At 47.8% G+C, this 24,783-nt stretch overlaps 2 long non-coding RNA genes across 2 annotated transcripts; one reads left to right on the forward strand and one right to left on the reverse strand.

Moving 5' to 3' along the window:
* Positions 1-369: 369 nt before the first annotated feature.
* LOC125969654 (uncharacterized) lies at positions 370-23,566 on the reverse strand. Its single transcript, XR_007481667.2, has 3 exons — positions 23,309-23,566; positions 1,344-1,384; positions 370-1,224 (listed from the first exon to the last, which is right to left on the reverse strand). It is a non-coding gene; the product is annotated as an uncharacterized lncRNA (long non-coding RNA).
* LOC125969647 (uncharacterized) lies at positions 5,069-6,411 on the forward strand. The gene is made up of 2 exons (XR_007481659.1): positions 5,069-5,416; positions 5,765-6,411. It is a non-coding gene; the product is annotated as an uncharacterized lncRNA (long non-coding RNA).
* Positions 23,567-24,783: the final 1,217 nt, after the last annotated feature.

Consider the following 24,783-nt stretch of genomic DNA (forward strand, 5'->3'; position numbering starts at 1 on the left):
CCCCATCCCCCCAAGGACTGGCTGCCGACATCCCCAGAGGGTGCCACAACGCCGGGCGGGCGGGCGGGGGGGATGGGGGGGGGGAACAAAAGCAGATCAATACTCCGCAGACACAAACGAATCCAACACATCAGGAGCAGATGTGGGAGGCAGTGGCGCTGCAACCCCTGGAACAGAGAATACAGAAGCAGGTGTTGTGCACGGTCCGTTGCCATGGTTGTTAGAGTTGTGCACACTTCAACTTATTTTGCAAGAACCAAACAGGAGACAAGTAAGTCCTTTTAAGCACCTGCAGGTGGAGAGTCCATTCGTCGTTGTGTGGGCAGCGATGATCGAATGATGTCTGACTCAGGCCTCTCACAGGAGCATTTTTATTGAGAGAAACAGAGTGGGGGTTGAAAGTGGGGGTGAGAGTAGACAGGATGGGGCCGAAGCCCCTGGCCTGCTGATCAAAGCACAGCAGGGGGTCTTTCACAATGTTGTGTGAACAAAACAACTTTGATTGCTTCCTCTGCAGCTGGTCAATCAGTTCAAAAGAACTTAGCACTTTGTTCTACTATTTTTGTTAAGACAGGACAAGCGAGTTTAATTATTACAGGTTACATTCCAACATAAGCATAGGATCAAACTAATCTATCAACCCTAAAAATGGTCTCCCAAACCCCCTCAAGCGCCCTCGTCGACAAGTGGGCTGCCCCGGGTGCAGGCGATAAAATTCGGCGATGTGTGCCGGGTCCACCCAGGAGCGAGCCGAGTCGACGTAGCCCTCCCAATCCACGAGGTACTGGATATCTCTGCCACATCGCTGAGACTGTAGCAAGGTGCAAACCATGTATGCAGGGTCCCCATCGACGAGCCGGGGAAGTGGAGGAGCGGACGCGGGAACCAGAGGGCTCTCGTGGATGGGCCTCACCCGTGAAACATGGAAGGTGGGGTGGATCTGCATGGAGCTCGGAAGGGCTGATTACCTTCTGGGAAAGGGTCTCACGAAGCAGGGCGCCAGTTTGCGGTATTCTACTCGGAGTGGCAGGTCTCGCGTTGAGAGCCAAACTCGTTGCCCGACCCAGTACGTTTGGGGCCGGCGTCCGGTGCTTGTTTGCCTGGCGAGCATAGCTGGACACCATGCAGAGAAGGGACGCGGGCCCTGGCACAAGCCCGATGACAGGGGCGAACGCATGCTGACGTTTTGGCGGCACTTCGTTCCTGAAGCTCGAAGAGAGGTGGCTGGTACCCAAAGACATAGTAGAACAGCGTTAGCCCTGTGGCAGAGCTTGGGAGCGTGTTGTGTGCGTGTGTAAGGGAGTTGCAGTGATTATTCTATGACATGCAGCGGACGGACTTACCAAGCTCCTGGTTGAGTCCCTCAGCTTGCCCGTTTGTTTGGCTGTGGGCAGATTCGGAAGAGGGATTAACCGCGCCGTCTTACTAAATTGGTCCACAGTGTTACCAATTGACTGCAGGAGACCAGTCGACGGACAGGTGGGACCACGGATGGATGGGTGCGTCGGTGGGTGGGTGGGTGGTTGGGTGGATGGATGGATGGATGGATGGATGGATGGATGGACGGATGGATGGATGGATGGATGGATGGACGGACGGATGGACGGACGGACGGATGGATTTATTTATTTACGTGATTTATTGAAACAAGAGAAAAAACACTGAAGGAAAAAACAGGGGCTGCAAATCGTTTAACAGTGGTCCTAAAGGGAGAGTTCTTGATAAAAGTACAAACATACAATTACTAAAAAGTAATGACAAAAAGGTCCTCACTCTGGGCTGTGGCAAGAAGACAAGGATTTCAGGACTGTGGATGCTTCGGTGATCACAGGGAAGCACTTTGCCACAAGACAGGGGAGAGACAGACTTTTAACATAGAGGGATAATTGGGAACAGGTGGACACAATTGAGAATCAGAGTGGAGACTGATGGTAGATGAGGAAGGGCAAGTGACTTGGAACAAGGGGAATCAGGAATTAAAAAAAAAAACAGGAAGTGACAGGACATGACAGAACCCCCGCCTCAAGGGACAAATCATAGACATCCCAAAACAAGACCAAGCCAGGGAGGGCAGAAGCGGGCCAGGAGGGGGGAACACAACCCACCATTTTGACGGGTGCCCAAGACGGCAGACGAGGGGTGCTCAGCGGGAATCGATGCGACTTAATGGAAGATTTTGAATCCTTGGAACAAGCATTGTGAAGCCACTACATATTTGATCATGCGGTCAACCTCCAGTTTTCAAAATACAGTGATCCCTCGTTTATTGCTGATAATTCATTCCAAGATAGGCCATAGGTGGAAATCCGCGATGTGGACTCAATATTTTTATGATATCTGCACAAGACTTTTATAATTGTATGTTTAAACACTTTATTGTATTTTTAAACATCTTTTAAGCATTTTAAATGTAATCAGATTTTTAGAAATATTGTTTAGGATTCGTTTGCGTATATTCACACCTGGTCCGGACCAGCGTTTATAGCGGACAAAACAGTCAGGTCTGAATACACCCTTAAACTCACAAAGTCACAGAAAATCTATCGTAAATGTGTCATTGCAGCAGCAATGTGTACATATTCTGATAGGTTAGACCACTGGTGTCAAACTCAAGGCCCGGGGGCCAGATACAGCCCACCACATCATTTTATGTGGCCCGCGAAGACAAATTGTGCATCAAATTCGTGTGTCATTACTAGAATTGCAAATTGTCTTCACTTTCAATAATATCTTTTTTTTTATATTTGACCAGTTTTTACCCATCTGATTTGAAAACGAGTTATTTGTCAGTTTGTTTTGTAGCTTTTACTGTATATAATATGAGGTGCTCATACATTTATTTGGGTTGACAGTCATAATGGCCCTCCGAAAGAAGCTATGACTACAATGCGGCCTGCGAAAAAAATTAGTTTGACACCCCTGGGTTAGACAGTCTCATGTACGTTTTAATGTTCATATGTGTGCAATTCTTTTCCTTAGTTTATATAAACATAACTGGTTAATCAGAACACAAATACAACACACAGAACTGTATAAACACACACACATAGACACAAATACACGCACACACAGGGGAGTGATGCCTCCCACACTCACAGATACCAAATGGTCATGTGACATTTTCCTGCCTTTCTGGACAGTATAAAACAAGCTGACCTGGAGAAGGAAGATGTTGTTCTATGTGCCGCCGTGCCATGTGTACTGGCCGCCATTAAACAACCCAAGATCTTGCCAATAAAGAATCAATTCTATACTCCACATCTTTGTTTATCCTGGCTCAACAACGGACATCGCTCACAACACGCAACACCGTGCTAGCCGGCTGACTCACCCTCGTTGGTCCGTGGGGGCGCGCATATCCAATGCAGAGTTGCACACACTAATCACAGTGTTGATCGCTGGGATCTGTGCCCTTGTTACCGTCTGATTAGGGGCAGGTATATAAATCCCACAAGCCTATCAATCTGCAATGGTTCGTCTGCGTATCCCTGCCACCTGGTTCAGCTATGCCGCTGTGGAGCACGATGCCTGTTTCCTGATTCGCTGTTTAGCAAAACCCTGTTTTTATAATCTGCTCTGGCTTCTATTTGGCTCGACCTTTCAAACTCAAATGAAACAGTGTATGTTTTTTATCATTTTCATATGAAAACTGCCCAATATGGTGCCAATATTAAATCAAGTCAGACACCAATAACAGTACAAATCCTCCTCAAATCTAAATGCATTTAGATAAACATCAAAACCCATAGTAATATCACTTGTGGTCAGAGGAAATACCACATTGTCATTAAGATCTTGACAAATTTCTCGAAAGTAGTGGTATTTTCAGTACCAACACATACTAAACTTCCATTCTGGCATACAATTCAATTTTTTTTTTTTTTTACCCAGCAGGTAGTAGGAAACACCAGACATTGCATATTTGACAAGACCCCGATGAATGAATATTGTCTTCTTTTTACCACATTGAAAAGTGGCTGGTTCACCAAATGTCTTTGAGCCACCTTGAAAAACACCTGTTCGAGCAACCAAAATCTCCCTTCAAAGGCACAGATGTAGAAACTGTAATGCACTGTAGTAACCTGACGGGACAACCAAATTTAGTACAATGCAGACCTTATTGTTATGTGGGACAGAGGATGGGGAGAGTCATGGGGTCAGAGCGGGCGGCAAGCAAGATGTGGTCAGAAACAGGTGAGTGGTCAGGACAAAAAAGTGTTTGAAAATTGCGGGAAGTCAGAACCTTTGTGGCAACATTTTGTTTGGATTTTGTTTACTGTCAGAAGAACGTCAATTAAGACACAACATCTGTCATGAAGATGAATGAATCGTTATGACAGATGTCATTAATTGTCATTCGGTAAATTATGTCACTTTTAATGCAAAGTTGACATTGTTTCAAATGTCTTTGGTCATGACAACTTGACATAATTTATGTCACTTTGGATGCTAAGTTGACATTGTTTAAGATGTATGTCATGACAACTTGACATGAGACAGCCTGTCATTTATAGACATAACAGACTTAATAGTCAAACGACATCATTTTTTTATAACAAATATTGTGGATAGATTCGGTGCATCGCGGATTTTTTTTTTCTTCCACACACACACATTATCAGCGTCATATGCAATGAAGCACAGAAACAAGGCAGCAAGACAGGCAAGTGCACCCCTACACCATCAGCGACTCCCTGATGGTTGCGGCTTTTTGCAGGGTCACTTGGAGCGCAGGGCTTTGTCTGCCCATATGACACTAATGGCCAATGGGAACATGTTGATCTGTGTCCTTGCAGCTGATTGGCTTAGCAGTTCTAACTAACTAACTAACTAACTAACTAACTAACTAACTAACTAACTAACTAACTAACTAACTAACTAACTAACTAACTAACTACACTTTATCTCAGCCTCCCGCACTTTGTCACGTCCGACCTCCTAGTAACTCCACCTGTCACACGCACGTCCACACCCCACCAATCGAGCCAAATCATGCACACCTGCGGCTGGCTTGGTTGACTGGGCTATTTAAACCCTGCCAGCAGGACTCTCTTTGTCAGTCTGTCCTGTGATGCTACCCGTATGCTCACTGCTCTCTACCCGTCTGACTCCCGTTGCCAACCTGTCCCGTTCATTGACTCTCCTCGTATTGCCGGCTGCCTGCCCTGACCATCTGCCCGTTGTTGACCACGTTCTGCTCGCCGCCCGTCCTGACTCGACGCTCGACCACGGCTACGCACAGGCACTTCCCCACACTACGTGCCTGTCTCGCTGTGCTCCGGAATCATCTGCCGTGCCACGGCGAGAGCGTTCCCCGGCTGTGCCCGTGTCGCCTCACCCCTCAACCGAGCCAAAACCAAGGATCAGTAACTCCGAGCGGTTTTATGGCAATCCCAAACACGTAGGGGAGAGTGGGGTAAGTAATGCCAATTTTTACTTAAAGTGTCCTTAAAGCAAGGGGATAACAGTAATGCATCCAACTAACATATCTACATATAGTTTAGGATGTTGTGCATCCCTGGGAACAATTACTTTGGATCTTAAACAAACTGTTTGAGAAATGCAGCTTTAGAAAAAAAAGTAGTTTTGTGGCACTACTTGCCCCCGGTATGGGGTAAGTTGTGCCATTAGAGAAAATACACTGGTGTAAATGGTGCCATTTTCTGGCTATACCACCAAGTTTTGTGGTGTGGTGTGAACACTCAGAACAAAATCAAAATTCCAAAATGAGCACCTAATCATCTGCAGCTGAATCTCTTCCCAGATTCGGCGTACTACTGAACATCCCACGTGTCAATGCTGCATGGGAATGTAAATGTATGCTCCCTTCTGGCTGTGCCACTAATTTTTTGTGGTGTGGGTAATTTCTTGAGCACATCACCTCTAGGGATGACTCCTTCATCATTCTCTCTAAATGTGAAGATGGGCTTTCCATCAAGAGACCATTTAAAACTCTGCTTCAGAAACTTTGCACTGATCTCGTCACCTTCGACATTCTCCACCAATCCAACATAGTGATAGGATTTGGATTTTTTACCCGTAAACCTCACAATGACAAAGTCACCAGCAGACAGATTCTTGTCACCACCATCATCATCACTTTGGACATCTGAACTGTCATATTCAGTGACATCACTAAGTGGAAGCGGAACATCACTCTCTTCTGAGCTACTGGGGAGCACTTTCTTTTTGGATTTGTTTTGCTTTGACCCTTTCAGGCTCCCCTTCTTATTTCTACTCCTTTTTTTCTTTTCAGCCTGTTTCTTCTGTGGCACAATTTACCCCAGGCCCTTTGCCACAAATTATCCCAGACCCACCATTTTGAAAGAAATGCATACCCCTGCTGTTTTGATCAAGCATCATGCTAACTCTATGGAATCATGCTGTAGCTTACTAAAGCACTAAAACATGTGTGAACTGCTTTCAAAGTTGTTCATAATTGTTCAAACACAGCAATCAAAACACCTTAATCATAGAAATTTTACTTTTGAGGGCAAAATAATGTTTTTGAACTTAAATGTGCTTACCTCTCAAGCCATGTGTCTCCCTTCTCTGGAGGATGAGTGAAATGGATGCCCCTTCAAAAATAGGTGGTCACATGACCAACCTATGGTTTTCTGGAAAACAGGGGTGGCACTACTTGCCCCTTGGCACAAATTACCCCACTCTCCCCTAAGGGCGTTCATTACCAGCTGCCGTATTCAGTTCAGCCTTCAGCCGCACACATTCGCCACTGAAAAAGCCAAAGTCGGGTACGTCGTCACGCACCTGACTGGTGAGGCCAGGCTCTGGGGAACAGCAGAGTTCGATCGACAGGGCCCCGCCTGTTCAACCTTTGAAGCCTTCGCCGCTGAACTGCTCCGTATGTTCGACCTGGGGTCCGCGGCAGAAGACACTTCAGAAGAGCTCATGGGCCTCCGTCAGGGCGATCTGTCCGTGGCTCATTATTCGCTCAAGTTCCAGACCACTGCGCGGAGAAGCAATTGGATCGACCCCTCGCTGGTGGGCGCCTATCTCCACGGCCTGGCAGGTGAGAACCGGGACACCATGATCTTTTATGAGCGCCCAAAGACCCTCGAGGAGGCGATGGACCTGGCAGCACGCATTGATCGGCGGCTGCGCACCCGATGCCGTGGACGGGAATGGCGGCCGTCCTCAGCTGGCAACGATCTATCCTGACCGCCATCCCGTACGTTGCCAGCTTCGGCAGGGGCCAGAATCGGGGAGCCCATGGAGTTAGGACGCGCCCGCCTACAAAGGGAGGAACGATTGAGAAGGATCACACAGAACCTTGGCCTGTACTGCGGGGAGAAAGGTCACAGAATCCGCACTAGTCCGGTAAAAGACCAGAGCTCACACGGCGTCGGGGGATCCGCATGAGCTCGACCCAAACCGGCTCTCCCAGAAGCAGCGCCCTCAAGCTGCAGGCCAGGCTCCTCCTCTCGGGGCCGGTCAAGACCTTGACTGCCCTGGTGGACTCAGGGGCTGAGGGTAACCTCATAGACACCGGGCTAGCGCATCAGTGGAACGTCCGGTGCCTGCCCCTGATGTCGCCCATTCCGGCCCGCGCCATCAACGGGCGCCTTATAGGAGAGGTGAACTCCATTACCGAGCCCGTCACGTTACTCCTGTCCGGCAACCACCATGAACTAATGCAGTTCTACCTCTTGCCTCTCCCAGGTCGACAGCTCATTCTCGGGCACCCATGGTTCCACCAGCAGACTCCATCTCTGGATTGGGAGAGGGGGGCAGTGCGAGGCTAGAGCAAACATAGTTACCACAAGTTCTTGAGAGTCGCAGCCAGTCACCCAGTAACCCAGTTCCCAGTCCGTCGCCAAACATTTCTAACATTCCGGCCCAGTATCACGACCTCCGGGAGATGTTCAGTAAGACCAAGGCCACTTGCTTGCCTCCACACCGTCCTTACGATTGCCCTATTGATCTGCTGCCCGGCACCTCGCCACCCAAGGGCCGGATCTACTCTCTGTCCAGCCCCAAACGCAAGGTGATGGATCAGTACATCCAGGACTCACTTGCCGCCGGAATCATCCGGCCGTCCTCCTCACCCGCCAGAGCGGGGTTCTTCTTTGTAGATAAGAAGGACGGCACGCTCTGCCCTCACATCGACTACTGGGGCTTGAACGACATCACCGTCAAGAACCGGTACCCACTGCCCCTCCTCGCGTCAGCATTCGAGAGCCTCCAAAGCGCCACGGTTTTTACTAAGCTGGAACTCTGGAATGCCTATCATCTGGTGCGGATACGCGAAGGGGACGAGTGGAAGACTGCCTTCAACACACCGAGTGGCCGTTACGAATATCTGGTGGTGCCATTTGGGTTGACCAATGCCCCCGCTGTGTTCCAGTCCTTGGTCAACGACGTGCTCGGGGACATGCTGAACAAGTTTGTGTCTACCTGGATGACATCCTGATCTTTTCCCACGACCTGACAGAGCACGTCGGCCATGTCCAGGCCGTGCTACGACGCCTGTTGGAAAACTCACTCTTCATGAAGGCGGAGAAGTGCAAGTTCCACGTTACAACGGTCAAGTTGCTGGGCTATGTAGTACGCCAAGGCTCCCTGGAGATGGACCCAGATAAGGTGAAGGCAGTCGCGACATGGCCTTTGCCGGAGACACGTAAACAGCTCCAGCAGTTTCTGGGATTTGCCTATTTCTACCGCCGTTTTATCCGGGGCTACAGTGCGGTAGCCGCACCACTCACAGCCCTCACAAGCCCGGCGACGCCGTTCCGATGGACGGATGGCGCTGCTCAGGTGTTCCGACAGCTGAAGGGAAGGTTTTCATCGGCTCCGATCCTCAGGCTGCCTGACCCTGAGCGGCAGTTTGTAGTAGAGGTGGATGCGTCCGACATAGGAGTGGGAGCGATGTTGTCGCAATGGAGTGAACAGAACAATAAGATCCACCCGTGTGCCTTTTTCTCTCATCGCTTGTCGAAGGCGGCGACATCAGCGATTGAGAACCCCTTGCGGTGCAGCTAGCCCTGGAGGAGTGGAGAAGCTGGCTGGAAAGAGCACCTGTCCCGTTCCTCGTATGGACAGACCACCGAAACCTGGAATACCTCAAGGCCGCCAAGCGCCTCAATGCTCGCCAGGCCTGGTGGTCCCTGTTTTTCAGCCGGTTCAACTTCTCTCTTTCTTATCGCCCATTGGACGCTAAGGAGAGGGGTGAGATTCCCAGATCAGTGCTGGCCGTGGCTGTCACCTGGGACATAGAGGAACGGGTAGAGGCGGCGACCCGTGACCAGCCTGGTCCCAGCTCGTGTTCAGACAGTTGGCTATTTGTGCCCGATGATCTCCGGACCGAGGTGCTGCAGTGGGCGCACAACTCCCGCCTCGGCTGCCACCCGGAGGCAGCACGGACCGAGTTCCTGGCGGGTCAGCGTTTCTGGAGGCCAACCCTGAAGGCGGACGTCCAGGAGTATGTCAAGGCCTACCCTACGTGCAACCGATGCAAGGCCTCTAATCAACCACCAGCCAGCCTCCTCCAGCCATTGCCCGTTCCCCACCGGCCGTGGTCCCATCTGGCGGTGGACTTTCTCACTGGGCTATCACCAGCGGAAGGCAACACAGTCATCCTCACGGCGGTCGACCGGTTTAGCGAGATGGCATGGTTCATCGCTTTACCGAAATTGCCCACAGCAAAACATACCGCCCAGATTCTCCTCAGAGATGTGTTCCGCTACTATGGCCTTCTCAGGGATATTGTATCAGACCGCGGTCCACAGTTCACGGCGCAATTCTGGGTCAAGTTCTGCTGTCTCCTGGGAGCTACGGCCTGTCGCAAGTCGGGGTTCTATCCGCAGTCCAATGGGCAGGCAGAGCGGCTGAACCAGGAACTTGGTAAATCCCTCCGATGCATGTCTGCTAATAACCCGTGTGGATGGGCTCAACAGCTCCCGTGGGTAGAATACGTGCACAACTCTTTCCCCAGCTCCGCCACTGGGCTGTTGCTGTTCCATTGTCTGTTTGGTTTCCAGCCTCTACTGTTCAAAGAACAGGAACGGCGCGCTGTCTACCCATCTGCTCTAACGTGTGTGCACAGCTGTCACCTGGCCTGGGCGAGGGTGTGAGCGTCCCTCCTCCGATCAGTGGCTAACTACTCTCGCCAAGCCAACAAGCTCAGGACGCCAGCCCCGACGTACCGGGTCGGTCAGAGAGTGTGGTTGTTGGCACGCGACCTGCCTCTCCGGGTCGAGTCACGGAAGCTGGCACCCCGATTTGTGGGCCCCTTTCCCGTACACAAGGTAATTGGCCCGGCGGCCGTCCAACTCGGACATCCTCGCTCTTTGAGGGTGCACCCGACGTTCCACATGTTGCGAGTACGATCGGTCCACGAAAGCCCCCTGGTTCTAGCATCCATGCCACTGTCGCCTCGGATTGTCGGTGGAGCTCTGGCGTACACGGTACGCACTCTCCTCCAGTCCCACCACCGGGGGCGTGGACTTCAATATCTGGTGGACTGGGAAGGCTACGATGCCTCTGCCCGTTCCTGGGTACTGGCGCGTTGGATCCTGGACTCTGAGCTGGTTGCCAATTTCCATCGCGAGGAGTGTGGCAAGCGACCTCTCCCTCCCTCCCTTGTCTGTTTCCCAGGGTTCTGCATCTGGAGCAGCCGCGGTCCCGCCCCCAGATGGGTATGGCGAGGACTCGGATGCTTCGACCGAATATTGACTGCCGTTGATTCCCACCCTCCCCACCCCTATCCTGGCAATCGCCGGTACCGGCCTGCTTTTGGGGATGTCGAGAGCCGTCCCAAGAGGGGGGCGGGGGGGGGTTCTGTCACGTCCAACCTCCTGGTAACTCCACCTGTCGCACGCACGTCCACACCCCGCCAATCAAGCCAATTCACGCACACCTGCGGCTGGCTTGATTGACTGGGCTATTTAAACCTTGCCAGCAGGACTCTCTTTTTCAGTCTGATGCTACCCGTATGCTCACTGCTCTCTACCCGTCTGACTCCCGTTGCCAACCTGTCCCGTTTGCTGACTCGCCTCGTCTTGCCGGCCACCTGCCCTGACCATCTGCCCGTTGTTGACCACGTTCTGCTCGTCGCCCGTCCTGACCGATCGCTTGCTTCCGACCACGTCCTGCTCGCCGCCTGCCCCGACTCGACACTCGACCACGGCTTCGCTCTTCACAGGCACTTCCCCACGCTACGTGCCTGCCTTGCTGCGCTCCGGAATCATCTGTCGTGCCGCAGCGAGAGCGTTCCACGGCTTCCAGCCAGCCATCAACGTCCGCTTTTCCCAGATGCAATAAAGACTCTGTCAAACCGCACTTGGCTGTTCTGCTCTGCACGTTACATTATTCACTCCATCTGCGTCAACATATCAGCAGCCCCTCAGACTTGCACTTCATTACACACATACTGTCACGTCTCTGCTCCTCGATCGCCAAGCGGAGTAGAACTGCGTGTCTGCTTGTCACTCCCGATCGGATCGTCCTGTTTGCCTGTCATAAAATTATAAAAGTCTTGTGCGGATGCTCTCACGCTGGGCAGTGGGGGCACAACACGGCAACAGTAGAGCAGAGTCGTTGCACATTAACACTTTAAAATGACGAGCCGGTCAGCGAGCTGACGTCGTGCAGACATCTCGTAACACAGCGGGTCAGGCAAACGAGACTCAGGTATCAGGCGTGCGTGTCAAAACAGCCAAAACTGTGAGGACTGACGATTAGCAGTTCCATATTGATGACGCGCACGTCAGAGGTCTGGCGCGGAGGGCGCGTCATGACAGTAGGGTGAGAGCGGAGACATGACACAGCCGCGCAAGAAGGAAAAATGCACCGCCGTGCAGAAAAAGTCCAGGATTTGGGACAGCGGCCGGCAATGAGCACTAAGCGCAGGGCGTGCCTCTAAACAACGTGTGGATGCCCTCGCGTTGCCGAAAGCTACGCCGAAAGCTGCAAGCTACAAGCCACAAAGCTACAGAACAGAAAACATCATGCCTGGAGATAGACACAAAGGTCGATCTTGGAAATGAGGAACCTCTTCACGACCAGCATTGACAATCCTATCTGTGAACATCGAAGGGTTCTCCTCTGCAAAACGAATAATCTTAGCCGATCTATGCAGCAAACAACACTGTGATGTGCTCTGCTTGCAAGGGACGCACAGAGGGAGTGAAAATAATCGCCCCACCATACCAGGAATGGTCCAGGCCATTGAACGACCTCACAGGCAGTATGGCAGTGCCATATTTGTAAAAACAGGTTTAGCTATAGAAGACAGACATGTCAGATGACCATGATATCGAAGTCCTATCTGTCGAGCTAAGCAGTGCTGTAGTAACATCTATCTATAAACCACCACCTGTAGACTTCATATTTCCCCAGCCAATCCCCAAAGTACACAACAAACCACAGATCATTATTGGTGACTTCAACAGCCACAGTACCCAGTGAGGCTACGCTGAAATGCACAAGGATGGAGAAGCAGTTGAGGAATGGATAGATGCCAACCAACTAAGTCTCATCAATGACCCCAATCTACCACACTCGTTCTTTAGTGCTCGCTGGAAACAGGGCTATAATCCAGATCTCACCATGGTCACAAATAACATCGCTGGATTGTGTAAAAAGACTGTGCTGGACCCTAATTCCATCAAGCCAACACCGTCCCATCGGGATCCTAATTAATGCAGCTGTAGTCCCAACCATCGTGCCCTTCTAAAGGCGCTTGAACGACAAAAAAGCAGACTGGGAAGGATTCACCAACAAGCTGCAAGAGAAGATCAATAATATAATACCAATTAGCACAAACTATGACCATTTTGCTAACCTGGTCCTGAAAACTGCTTGGAAACATATCCCCCGTGGGTGTAGAGTTGAATATATACCTGGTCTCTCAAAGGACTGTGCAGGACTCCGACAATTATATCAGCTTGTTTGAATCAAATCCCCTCTCAGAGGAGACAACTGCCCAAGGCAAGAAGGCGATGAAAAGCATTGCCCAAGAATGAAGCAAGACCTGCAACGCTCTTATTGAGTCCATAGACATGTCAAAAAACAGCAAGAAAGCATGGACACCTCAGCGCCCAAAAGTCACCCCCAACCAAGTTGCCAACCAATTGCTTGAAAATGGAAAGAGTGGAAACAGCGTGAAAAAGATCAAGCTGAACCGCAAGAAATACATCGAGGACCCTGCATTTGCAAGATGGAAGAGCTGGAAGGGGGAATCGCGACCCTCAAACCAAGAAAAGCCATTGGACTGGATAACATTGCAACCAAACAGATCAAGCTCTTCGGTTACAAGGCCAACACATGGCTCCTACAGCTCTATAATGAGTGCCTGACAACACACAAGCTCCCCAACATCTGGAAGTAGGCCCACATTATAGCACTGCTGAAACCTGGGAAAGACCCATCCGCTCCCAAGAACTTTAGACCAATCTCACTTCTGAGTCACACCTACAAGAACGTCTAATCCTCAGCAGAATCGGCTCCTTTGTTGACGAACACCTCATCCCTGAACAAGCAGGTTTCTGCCCTGGCAAGTCGACAACTAGCCAAGTACTCAACCTCACCCAGTACATCGAAGATGGTTATGAGGAAGGGATGGTAACTGGTGTGGTGTTTGTCGACCTCTCAGCTGCCTATGATACAGTCAACCACAGACGTCTCCTCAGCAAGATCCTGGAGACCACAAGAGACATCCGTCTGACGGAGCTGATTGAAAGCATGCTTGATAACAGGCACTTTTTTGTTGAACTTGGAGAAAAGAAGAACAGATGGCAAATACTCAAGAATGGCCTCCCACAGGGAAGTGTGCTTGCACCACTTCTCTTCAACATCTACACCAACAACCAACCAAAAAGTGCAGACACACGTCGCTTCATCTATGCAGACAATCTTGGCATAGGCGCACAAGCCACTGATTTCAAAATCGTGGAAGACACACTCTCCAATGCTCTGACAGAGCTAACAGCTTACTATGAAGAAAACCACCTACGTGCAAACCTATCTAAGACACAGGTGTGTGCCTTCTACCTGCGAAATCGTGAAGTTAAGCGCCAACTGAAGGTCAGCTGATCAGGAACCTCCGTTGAACACTGTGAGCACCCAGGCTACCTAGGGGTAACCCTGGATAGATGCCTCTCCTTTAAGACCCACATTGAGAAGACTAAGTGCAAAGTAGCTGCGAGGAACAACATTGTCCGCAAGCTCACTGGCACAACATGGGGTGCTCATCCACAGACTCTCAAGACAACTGCACTTGCTCTCTGCTACTCAGCTGCAGAGTATGCCTGCCCAGTATGGGAGTGAGCTGCCCATGCCAAGAAGCTGGACCCCGCCCTAAATGCTACCTGCCGTCTTATCACTGCGCCTGTACATCCCGGCAGGAATAGCCCCACCACAGATACGTAGACAAACAGCAAGCAAGAAAGAGCGGCAACAACAGTCCACTGACCAAAGACATCCTCTCTTCGGGGATGTAACAGCCAAAAGCCGCCTTAAGTCCAGGAGAGGTTTTCTGAAAAGTGTCCCACCACTTGGAACACCGAGCATAAGCAGTGAAAGAGTCACTCGGTGGGAAGAAAGACTTGACAATCTTCCACCAGAAAGTACAATGGAGCTTAAGGCAAGCGAGGCACTGCCCCCAGGAGCAGACACAAACTATGCAACGTGGAAATGCCTAAATAGATTAAGATCTGGTGTTGGACGTGCAAAAGTCACTCTCGCCAAATGGGGACATCTGAATGATCGGAACGCTGAGTGTGACTGTGGCACTGAACCACAGACCATGCAACACCTCCCCCCTGCTGGACCATCCCTGCACAGCATCGGACTTAGCAGAGTTTAATGAGAAGGGACAGAAATGTGTTCAGCTGTGGCTGAACCACATCTAGCCAAGCCTTGTAACTAACTGCCTTGTAGACACGATAAGAAGAAGCGGGTCAGCACCGCAAGAGCAAAGCGGAGCTGTGACACATTTACACTTTAAAATGTTTAAATGTTTAAAAATACAATAAAGTGTTTAAAAATAAAATGATAAAAGTCTTGTGTGGATGCTCTTGCGCTTGGCCATGCGGGCCAGAGAGGAGCAGTGACACTTTAAAATGTTTTAAAAGGTGTTTAAAATACAATAACATATTTAAAAGTATAATAGAGTGTATAAAAATAAAATTATAAAAGTCTTGTGCGATCTTGCGCTGGGCCGCAGGGGCGCATCAGTCAGCCAGCACGCCAGAGCAGAGAGGACACGTTCACACTTCAAAAAAGGTTCATAAAAGTTGTAACAATATATTTACTCATATATATTTTCTTATTTATTTCAATAAATAAGAATGTTTCTGCAAGTCAGTTTGACTTTAAAACAATTACAAAAGTGTTTAAAAATACAAAAACTGTATAAAAAACAATAAAGTGTATAAAACTACAATAAAGGTTCACAAAAGTCATGTGCATGTATTGCATATATTTACTCTTATTGATTTTCTTTATTTTCCTATTTATTTAAATAAAGAATGTTCATGAAAATCAGTTTGACTTTAAAATGTTTACTAAATGATTTAAGAATACAAAAACATTTAAAATTATAAAATACTGTGTTTAAAAATACAATAAAATACAATAAAGGTTCACAAAAGTCTTTTATGGATATTGTAACAATATCGCGGGTGGTCTTGGAACCAATTATCCGCGATAAACGAGAGATTATTGTCGCCTTTTCATAAATGTATGCAACGAACAGGGAAGGACAGCCATGTGCAGCACCAACTTGTTTATTGAGTAAAGGGGAGAAGGGAACTGGGAGACTGGAAAGTTGGCAGAGCAGAATTAGAGAAGAAGCTGCGCAGGCAGTGGCTGACGGAAGGAGCCGCAACACGGACCGGGAACACGCAGGACTGGCAGATCGATGAGCAAATGCGCAGGAGCTATGACAGTGTCCATCGTCGAGGCAGACAAGGGCAAGGCAAGCTCATGGTCAGGGGCAGGCAGAACGTCATGCCAGAGTCCAAAACAGATCATGCAAACAGGCAGGCAAGGGGGAGACGTGGGCAGGAGCAGGTAATAAATAGGTCAGGCTAGACAGAATTCAGAGCAGATCGATCAGAAAGGCAGGCAGGATGAAATGCAGTGACGTGGTCAGGAACAGGCAGTGGGTAAGGCCGGGCGGACCTCATGAATGGGTCAGTAAAACAGGCATGGTCTGCAATGGGAGTCAGTTCGGACAGTAGTCAGTGAGCAGGAACTTGTAGCTAACATACAAACTTGTCAGGACTCGTCCCCGATCGTGTCAGTTCTGTTCGTGTGTCTGTGTGCTCGCCCCTCCCCTCCTGTGTGCCCATGATTAGTGTGATTATTCCCACCTGCCTCTCGTTACCTGTCGTGTATATAAGTCCTGTCTGCCCCTCATTCCCTGTCGGATCGTCAATGTCGTCCCGTTAGCTGTCCTTGTGGTTCCTGTCTGTTTCGAGTCTGTTTCTGTTTGCAATCCCTGTCGGTCAGTCTCTCATGTTATTAGTTTGCCAGTTCTCATCTGTTTCCCTCGATGCCTCGTTCCACTTCCCTTTTCCCTCAATAAACCCTGGTCCAAGCTGCACTTGGTTGCCCTGCTCCATGTTCCATCCGATCCGTGACAGAACGATCCGACCATCACAGCGACCAGTGCTTGGACCCCCCTTCACCACCAGCTCCCGCTGCGACGCCCGATCCACATCCGAGCAGGTTTCAGCGCCATGGGCTCCACAGCCGCCGCCGAACTCGCTCCCGCGACACCGGACCCGCGGCAGCCATTGGAGTTCCTCCCGGCGCCATCGGCTCCGCGGCCGCCATTAGACTCGCGGCCACCAACGGGCCTCACCCCGGCGTCACTGGACCCACGGCCGTCGTCGGACTTCTTGCCAGCAACGCTGGACTGTGAGCCAGCTGCGCCAAACCAGCGATCGTACCTGGCTCCACTCCCACTGCTGCGGTGCGTGTGACTCTTGCCGCTGCATGCGGTTCTGACTCTCCGTTTGTCCGAGTGCGGTTCGGTTCCCCAAGTCGCCGCCCGTGTGCGGTTCGCTCCCCCAATTCATCGCCTGAGTGCGGTTCTGTCCCCCAAGTCGCCGCCCGAGTGCGGTTCTGTCCCCCAAGTCGCCGCCCGAGTGCGGTTCTGTACCCCAAGTCGCCGCCCGAGCGCGGTTCTGTTCCCCAAGTCGCCGCCCGAGCGCGGTTCTGAGCGCGGTTCTGTTCCCCAAGTCGCTGCCCGAGCGCGGTTCGGTCCCCCAAGTCGCCGCTCGAGTGCGGTTCGGTACCCCAAGTCGCCGCCCGAGCGCGGTTCTGTTCCCCAAGTCGCCGCCCGAGCGCGGTTCTGTTCCCCAAGTCGCCGCCCGAGCGCAGTTCTGTTCCCCAAGTTGCTGCCCGAGCGCGGTTTGGTTCCCGAAGTCGCCGCCAGAGTGCGGTTCTGTCCCCCAAGTCGCCGCCAGAGTGCGGTTCTGTCCCCCAAGTCGCCGCCAGAGTGGGGTTCTGTCCCCCAAGTCGCCGCCAGAGTGGGGTTCTGTCCCCCAAGTCGCCGCCAGAGCGCGGTCCTGTCCCCCAAGTTGCCGCCCGAGTGCGGTTCGGTTCTCCAAGTCGCCGCCCGAGTGTGGTTCGGTTCTCCTAGTTGTTTGTTTTTTGGGACGTCGGGAGCCGTCCCTTGTGGGGGGGGGGTTCTGTCAGGACTCGTCCCCGATCGTGTCATAGTTCTGTTCGTGTGTCTGTGTGCTCGCCCCTCCCCTCCTGTGTGCCCATGATCAGTGTGATTATTCCCACCTGCCTCTCGTTACCTGTCGTGTATATAAGTCCTGTCTGCCCCTCACTCCCTGTCGGATCGTCGATGTCGTCCCGTTTGCTGTCCTTGTGGTTCCTGTCTGTTTAGAGTCTGTTTCTGTTTGCAATCCCTGTCGGTCAGTCTCTCATGTTATTAGTTTGCCAGTTCTCGTCTGTTTCCCTCGATGCCTCGTTCCACTTCCCTTTTCCCTCAATAAACCCTGGTCCAAGCTGCACTTGGTCGCCCTGCTCCATGTTCCATCCGATCCGTGACTCAAACTAGCCAGTCTTCCATTTCCTCACTATGTTCCTCACAGTGCAAACTGACAGCTGAAATCTCTGAGCTAGCTTTTTGTATCATTCCCCTAACCCAGGGGTGTCGAACTCATTTTTTTCACGGGCGACATTGTAGCTTCTTTCGGATGTAGTGTTTGTGTTAAGTTGGACTTCCGCCCACGTCGCCGTTAGGCTCTCGATCGCCGATCTTCGGACACAAAGTATGGCAGCGGACCAAGAGGTTTGTACGGCTTCTCTTAGAGAGGTTGTCCCTGCTAGAGGGACGTGTCCGCCAGTTAGAGCAGAATAGTGCGATAACAGTAGATGTGGCGGACACAGACGCGGGCTGTAGTCAGCCCGCTAGCCCGGTTAGCATTAGCCCCAAGCGGCTTGCTAATCGCGATGAGCCAGGTAAAACGCATAGAGTACGGCAGTAGAGTGCATAACTGCGTACATGAGTGAAGAGTATGTGTGTAGAGAGAAAGCACTGACCAGGGTGCTGAAGGACTGGGGCACATGAAATGAGTTTGAAACTCATATTTTTCCTTCTCGTCGAAAGATAGATTGGAACCTTTCTTAAGATGTCATTAAATGTAATTGCACCTTTAACAGTCTTATGGCTGTTTATCTTGTTAAAATAAAGTGGAAATATTTTAACCTTCCATTAAGATGTCATTACATGTTTTTACATAATCTAATCAATTTGACAGATTAATGTCATGCTTAGATATGTCAGCTATTCACGTTTATGGAAGGTTATGTTGCCTTGTTTATGTCAAGTTGTCATGACAAGGACATCTTAAACCATGTCAACTTAGCATCAAAAGTGACATATGTGAAGTCGTCATAACAAAGACATTTGAAACAATGTCAACTTTGCATCAAAGTGACATAGTTTTTCGAACGACACGACAGTGACATCTGTCATAAGGATTCATTCATGTTGATGGCGGATGTCATGTTTAGCTTCTATGACAGTCTTATGAAAGTGTTATGAATAAAATACAAATAAAGTGTCACCAAGTTTGCTAAATGACTGTCATAAAGCCAACGCTATTGATGATTGAATCACAGTTGATAATTAATTTACAGGGTCTGGCAAAATGATCTGACACATTTGTAGGTTTAATAAAATGCAAATAAATTAAAGAAACAAAAAAGTTATTTTTTTTCGAAAAGTACAATAATGCCATTTTGTTTTGCTTAAGCATAACTTGGACCACGGTGAGCACCATCAAACATGCACACAACAGCCAAACCAGTATCTCACCTGTCCATAACCTTAGATTGCAACAAATGATGTAGACAAAAAAAGTTAAACTGTTTATACAAATCAAAATACATCATATCATTGAATAGAGATGTGAATAGAATTAGCTCTAGTTTTGAAGAATTGGTTGCGGATTAAGGATTTTATGCCACTCTTTATTATGATACAGCCTAAATTGATATTCTAAATTGGAAATTTGTAACAGTCTTAATGCATTTTGGCTTCAATAATTGCTATTGGTGCCATGGTGGAGCTGTGGTTAGCACGTCCGCCTGACGGCGCAGAGGTTACGAGTTCAATTCCAGCTCCGGCCTTCCAGTGGGGAGTTTGCATGCACTCTTCATGCCTGCGTGAGTTCCCTCTCGGTACTCTGGTTTCCTCCCACATCCTCAAAACATGGATGGTAGGATGATTGAGCACATTAATTTGTCCATAGGTGGGGCTTTGAGTGCGGATGGTTGTTCTATGTGTGCCCCGTAATTGGCTAGCAACCAGTTAAGGTTGTCACCCGCCTATTGCTCGAAGTCAGCTGGGATAGGCTCCAGCACGCCCGCAACCCTCGGCAGAAGAAACAGTTCAGAAAATGGATGGATATTTGCTATTTTCTAATATCAAAACTATGATCAAGTGCCGAGTGAGTGGCCCTTTTCATCACAGTATGTGAAGATGAAATGGCTGAAAAGGCAACATATTAAAAGCTGAATAATATTACTAATTACAGAAAAAGTGTTAATATTCTTCAATTGTTAGATAATAATCACCAAAAATAAATTTGAAGGACTTTTCCAAGCTGAGGAAAAAAGAAAAAATCTAAAGATTAACACTCCAAATCTGTAATGGTAAATATTAATAGACTAGCTTAAGCTGTCAGATCATTGTAATATAATTTTAAAAAACAGGATAAAGGCAACATTTTCATAACTCTCCTTTTGTAAAATTTGAACTGAAGTATAGGGAGGTGGTTGCACTTCGATAGTGCGAAGGCATAATATTCTCCCTCAGCATTGAGGCTCTTTCCCCAAATTGTTTATGAGTGGATTGGTGAAGTGATGCAAAAACTGGATAACACCACATTTTCTACTGGCATGTTGTCAAAAAAATTGCAACTACAGCATCTATTATCAATATTTATTAGTTTTCAATTTGTCAGAGACTTCACCTTGCACAGGCGTGCAAGGCAATTTTATGAAGGTAGGGTACATTAATAACTGTAAAGATGCCAAATAGGACAAGAGACAAGTTACAATTAAGATGTTTTGCGTCAGTTGAGAGCAATGTTCATCTGACAATGATTACACGGCATGGATGATCGCTTTGCATTTCAGTCTTTTTGTTGTTGCATTTCTGTTTCTTGCTCCATCATCCACATGTGCCAAATAAAATTTCCAAATAGTTTCATGAGGAAAATATGAAAATACAAAAAGCAAATATTGCTCCGTTTCACCCCCCCCTCCCCCCTCAATTCACTGTATGCTGAGAGGGTGAGTGCAGTGTGCAATTGCTCACACGTGGAGCTTATTATGCTCCAGACTTGTCACGGAACAGAGACAGGACGACCAAGTGCGTACAATCCTTTATTGAAAAGGGGGAAAGGGGAAGTGGAACGCCGGACTTGCGGTCTGGTGTGGCTGACCAGCAGAGCACAGTGCATAGTCGTAGTCGGAGGCAGGCAGGTTGTCGAGACAGGCGGCGATCAGGAGCGTGGTCAAAGGACGAGCAAGTAGTCAGGGCAGGCGGCGATCAGGAGCGTGGTCAAAGGACGAGCAAGTAGTCGGGGCAGGCGGCGATCAAGGCGTGGTCGGTCAGTTTACACAAGTAGTTGGCAACGAAGATCGTTCAGGAGACAAAAAGGCAGTGGTGTCACGGGCAGGGTAAGTAGACTAACTGACAACCACTGGCAGAATACACAGAGTTTAAGTCGTGGACCTAACGAGCTGTAGCAGGTGCTAGCAATTTCTTGATTGGGGCTTGACTGGAAGTCAGGTGACGCAGGAACGTAACAGAACTTCAGTACGAAAATAGTCCTATGTCTTGCATTAAGGCTTTGTGAAAGTAAATCGAAGATGTTTGTGTATTTATGTATTTATTTGGTTATCTCAAGTTATATGAAGTTCTAAATATCTTTTACAACCACAATAGGCCAGGAAATTTATTTTTGTTACTACCGGCTGAAGAAGAAGGCACAATATTTTACATTTTTAATTACCTGTTTGGTGGGAAAGTTCAATCTGAAAATCATTTGAATACAAAACTGAAACCCCTTTGATAAAACACAACATAATGAGGACATACTCTAACAATATAATTTTATGTAGGGGAGAGTGGGGTCATTTGTGCCAAGACGCAAGTAATGCCACCCCTGTTTTCCGGAAAACCATAGAAGAAGTTGGTCATGTGACCACTTATTTTTGAAGGGGCATCCATTTCACTCATCCTGCAGAGAAGGGAGACACATGGCTTGAGAGGTAAGCAAGCACATTTAATTTCAAAAAAATGTTTTGCCCTCAAAAGTAAAATTTCTATGAATAAGGTTTTTTGATTGCTGTGTTTGAACAATTATAAACAACTTTGAAAACACTTCACACGTGTTTTAGTGCTTTAGTAAGCTACAGCATGAGTCCATAAAGTTAGCATGATGCTTGCTCAAAACAGCAGGGGTATGCATTTTTTTTCAAAATGGTGGGTCTGGGGTAATTTGTGCCAAAGGGCCTGGGGTAAGTTGTGCCACAACTGAAAAGAAGAAAATGAGTGGAAATAAGAAGGGGAGCCTGAAAGGGTCAAAGCAAAACAAATCCAAAAAGAAAGTGCTCCCCAGTAGCTCAGAAGAGAGTGATATCACTGAATATGACAGTTCAGATGTCCAAAGTGATGATGATGACAAGAATCCGTCTGCTGGTGACTTTGTCATTGTGAGGTTTACGGGTAAAAAATCCAAATCCTATAACTATGTTGGATTGGTTGACAATGTTGATGGTAACGAGATCAGTGCAACGTTTCTGAAGCAAAGTTCTAAGAGGTCTCTTGATGGAAAGCCCATTTTCACATTTAGAGAGAATGACGAAGGAGTCACTCCAAGAGGTATGTATTTCTCAGTTTGTTTAAGATCCAAAGTAATTGTTCCTAGGGATGCACAACATCCTAAACTATATGTAGATATCTTAGTTGGAGGCATTACTGTTATCCCCTTGCTTTAAGGGCACTTTAAGTAAAAATTGGCACTACTTACCCCACTCTCCCCTATGTATATAATATAAAAGTATGTCCCTATAATAATTTATATCCAACAATCGGTCATTGTTGAAGCAATGATGGTGGGGGAGATTAAAGTTAAGCATTTAAGTTTCACTTAACAGCAGTTTAGAATGCTTGGGTATGTAAAAACAATGTAAATGAAAATATGTTCTCTAAACACATTAGGTGATTCATCTGAATGGCTAACCATGGCAGTAGGTTGAACTTGTGTGCTTTATTGTTTTACTGTAGCTGTGATCCATGTATTTGCATTTGGTGGCTGGCATCCAACATTGCGGATTTTGGTGATTGTCTTTACTGGTCAATTATACATTGTTACCCAGTACTCAACGACCATATTAATATCAGCGCTACAAATTTGATATATTTTGGGGGGGAGGGGGGTTTCAATTTTCTTAGAAAAATATATTTTTAGTGTTTTATATTTATATATTAGTGTTTACTATTAGCAAACATGCACATCAACTTGATACTAAGAACTTTCTCTATCAAATCTATGACAATTTAAACAACGAAATACCTATCCCAAAGCCCCTCTGGGAAAAAAAGATGCATTATAAAATTTAGTGAGCAAACCAAAATAATACCATCATAATGCCACTATTTAACTGAGGTATCACAGCAATTTCAATTACAAGGCTACCATATTTGTTTCCATGGTCGACATTGAGCACAACTGATCTCGCACATAGCCACCATTAAAAACACCAACTGATTAAAAAGCATTTAATTTGATAGCTAAATGCCGCTTACCCATTTTGAGAAGAGCCATTCATCATTGCGCCAGACGCCCAAATGCAAAAAACAATTTGCCTCCAATTGTTGTAAGTGTTGAATCACGCTGCGAGACATGCTAAAGCTAATTTGCCAGACAAATTAGTTGGCTCGATCAAACTTCATCGCCAAAGTTATAAAACCAAGTATGGAAAGTAAAGTGCTCTCACCGTACATTTCTCGTAATTGTTCCGTGTGAAGCCCACTGCAGGGGACATTTTAGATGCCCACCCTTGATGCTATTTTTTAAACACTGTGGCTGTCAAATGGCTTGGCTTAGGATACCAACCATTACAAAGATAGCTCCTCCATTTCACTAATAGAGTCTTCCCTGTGATGCCAACACATGCCAAACCAGTTGCTATATTGTGTTTCGCCTCAAGTAACCATTGGATCATGCTGTAACATCAGATAGTAGGTAACCTTTACAAATAACTTTTTAATAACTTTTAATCCATTTGAAAATGAAAAGATTTTTAAAAAGTATTTACGATATGTGAAATAAACAAACTGCATTAAGATTGCAAGTTACTCATCGAGGTCATAGTTACATTATACTGTATGGAAAATGTTATGGTACCACAAATGGTCAGCTCTTCGCCTCCCAGTTCTGTGGTTGCTTGCCCGAATCCAGATTCAGGCCCTCTGAAGGCTCCATGTTCGGCCCGTGTTTGTGTTTTATACCAGTACTAGGGTTTCCTAGCATATTCCAAAACTAGAATTGTTAGGTTCATGTTCGCCCTGTGCTTGTGTGGGTTTCCTCCAGGGACTCTGGTTTCATCCACATTCTCAGGCAAGGTAGGCCGATTGACAACTCTAAATTGCCCATAGGTGTGAATGTGAAAGGCGTTTGTCTATGTGTGCCCTGCAATTGGCTAGCAACCAGTTAAGGGTGTGTCCTGCCTACTGCGTGAAGTCAGCTGGGATAGACTTGTGAAGATACACTACCGTTCAAAAGTTTGGGGTCACTTAGAAATGGCCTTATTTTAAAAATCGCTATTTTTCAATGAGGATAACATTAAACTAATCAGGAATACATGCTATACATTTTTAATGTGATAAATGAATATTGTAGCTGCAAACATCTGGTTTTTAATCCAATATCTACATAGTTGTTAGAAGGAGAATGATGATTACAAAACCCTTGAAAGTTCTTGTGCATTAATGTTAGTTTTCATGGAAAACACTAAATTATCTAGGTATAAAAATCCCTTGAAAACTTGAAAAAGTGGGTCTCGGTTCATTTATTTAATCCGCACCAGGATTCGTTTGTATTCACACCTGCACAAAAGGTCTGACGTTACTGTCGCTCTCTGGTCCGTTTAAAGCGGACCAAACAGTCAGGGTCTGAATACACCCTTAGTTTGTTTTGGACTTAGCAGCAATATAACGGTCTTGATTCACCATGAAGGGTAAACTGAGGATGGTTCATTTTTCGCTAACTAGCCCAATTT

Source organism: Syngnathus scovelli, chromosome 5, assembly GCF_024217435.2.
Source record: "Syngnathus scovelli strain Florida chromosome 5, RoL_Ssco_1.2, whole genome shotgun sequence".
Lineage (NCBI taxonomy): Eukaryota > Metazoa > Chordata > Actinopteri > Syngnathiformes > Syngnathidae > Syngnathus > Syngnathus scovelli.